Below are 2,882 nucleotides of genomic sequence, written 5' to 3'. Positions count from 1 at the left end.
GCTTGAATCACGCATGACTGTGGAGAGAGAGAGAGAGAGAGAGAGAGAGAGAGAGAGAGAGAGAGAGAGAGAGAGAGAGAGAGAGAGAGAGAAATTTCTTTCGACGGTAATTAGCACTTGATGATCAATTTCCTCTCATAATTAGGTGACAATGGGCAGCTTCATTACCAACGAATGACCAAAACGCAGGCGTAAGGATTCACGAACGCCGTTGCCAATTCTCCCGCTGCTCCGGCCAGGCCGAGAATTTATTAATGCCGCTGCAATATCTTTCGACCTAACTGGCAAATAATTGCCGCCCAATTAAAGGGAAATTACTCCCGGGCCATAATTATACTCTAGCCTGCATTTATATTACCTTGTATTCATCAATGCGCAATTACACACTTGATTAACTAAATGCTTTCAAAAAGGCGCGCGCGCGCGTCGCCGGCGTATCAAGTACGCGAAATTGGATGGCTGGCGCGCGTAGGTCGTCGAAGTCGAAATGCTTCGCAATATAGCATAGTCGGATATTAATGGCTTCGACGAGCACAAATTTAAATAATCTTTGCGATGTGGCTCGACCTGGAAAACTAATTACCCACACACGCAATCGTCACTGTAATCCTCGACCGCTATAAAATTTAGTATTGTAAGGAGATAAACTAACTAAAGTTACATACACACTGGAAGTCAGTGGGATTACATACGCTCCCACCGGAACGCTAGTATTATTCTATGACATATCATTACCCCATGGAAATAAAAGGATTATACTATCGCATAACATTACCCCAAGGAAATAAAAGGATTATTCTATGATATAACATTAGCCCAAGGAATTAAAAGGATTATGCTATGACATATTAGCCCAAGGAATTAAAAGCATTATTCCATGACAAAACTACCTAAAAGAATTACCAGTATTATTACATGACATAACATTATCCCCAAATAATTAAAAGCATTATTCCATGAAATAACATTACCCCCAAATAATTAAAAGCATTATTCCATGACAAACCATTAGCCGAAGGAAACAAAAGAATTATTCTATGACTTACATTTGACCCCCACAGACTTACCAGCATTAAAATGAGAAAACATTACCCCGACAGAATTAAAAGCATTATTCCATGACATAATTTTAACCCCAAAGAATCACCAGCCTTATTCCATGACAAAACATTACTCCTCATAATTACCAGCATTATTCTATTACATAACATCACCACAAGGAATTAAAATAATCATTCTATGACATAACACTACCCCCAAGGAATTAAAAATACTATTATTCTAAGATAGCATCACTTCCGAGAATCACAAACATTACGCCATAACATAACATTGTTTGTTTGTTTGTTTGTATGGTGTTATTACGTTGAATGGAACCAGTGGTTATTCAGCAACGGGTATTATATAACATAACATTACCACTCATAATTACCAACAATATTCTATGATATGAGATTACCTACCCCAAAGAACTATAAGAATTATTCAATGACATAACATCATCCCCACAGAATTACCAACATCACTCCATGACACAACATTGCCCCCCCCCCCCCCCCCCCGCCTCTCTGCTCTCTCCTCTCTCTCCTCTCTTCCTTACGAATCACTAGCATTTCTCCATGACATCACACGCAACGAAGGGCCTCCTCCATGGTGGCACAACCTACCTGCTGTTGTTGGCTTGGTTAACTTTAATTCTCTATCACATCAAGAGATTTCCTCCCGACTCGAATCTGTGTATCCATCAGGGCTAATGGTCACTAAACCGATCATCAAAAGCGTCCTTCCATTCAAATGAGGAGGAGGACTTTCCTACCTACTCCTACTACTCCAACCATTTCCCCAAATACCCCACTTAAATCCATCATTCCATCAATTCCTCGATGGTAATTATGTTCAAAGTGGCGAGTCAGGTGGAGCGAATACTAACTTGGGGACGATGCAAATGTGTCCCCAGTCACCGCAAATTCTTCATTCCGTGGGAATTATCATACTCCTTTTTCTATTTTTTTTTTTTTTTATTTCTTGTTACTTACTTTTGTCCACTTTTTTTAGATGCTACTACTACTACTTATAATAATAATAATAATAATAATAATAATAATAATAATAATAATAATAATAATAATAATAATAATAATAACTGGAACTTCAAAAGTTCACGCGAAGATGTTATGCATTATTACCCTAAAACATTCTCTTTTTACTTTAATAATTCGCTTATACTTTTATCTATATCTATCGATTTGTTAATTTATTCTTTTAATTTAATAACTGACCTCGTCTTTCCCTGTTCTATTAACACTTTCCCATGAACAGCCATATTCGCTGAAAACTGAATTTCAAGTCACTGGCCCCCGTGGGCATGTCCCATGTGAATGGGGTTCATCTTCTGAATAATAATAATAATAATAATAATAATAATAATAATAATAATAATAATAATAATAATAATAATAAATAACTAATAATAATATCACAACTCAGTACTGTTCATGAAATGGAGAAAAATTTGTCAATGAAAGCTTGTAATACTATGCAAATTAAGTAAAAGAAATTTAAACCATCCCTTCTTGTTGAAGCCTTATAAGAATAGTATGTATGTATGTATATACACACACACACGTATATGATATATATATATATGTGTGTGTGTGTGTGTGTGTGTGTATGCATACATACATACTATTCTTATAAGGCTTCAACAAGAAGGGATGGTTTAAATTTCTTTTACTTAATTTGCATAGTATTACAAGCTTTCATTGACAAAATTTTTCTCCATTTCATGAACAGTACTGATTGTGATATTATTATTATTAGTTATTATTATTATTATTATTGATTATTATTATTATTATATATATATATATATATATATATAT

Source organism: Macrobrachium nipponense, chromosome 16, assembly GCF_015104395.2.
Source record: "Macrobrachium nipponense isolate FS-2020 chromosome 16, ASM1510439v2, whole genome shotgun sequence".
Taxonomy (NCBI): Eukaryota; Metazoa; Arthropoda; class Malacostraca; order Decapoda; family Palaemonidae; genus Macrobrachium; species Macrobrachium nipponense.
The sequence above is the reverse complement of the archived record's forward strand: the minus strand, read 5'-3'. Positions refer to the sequence as shown.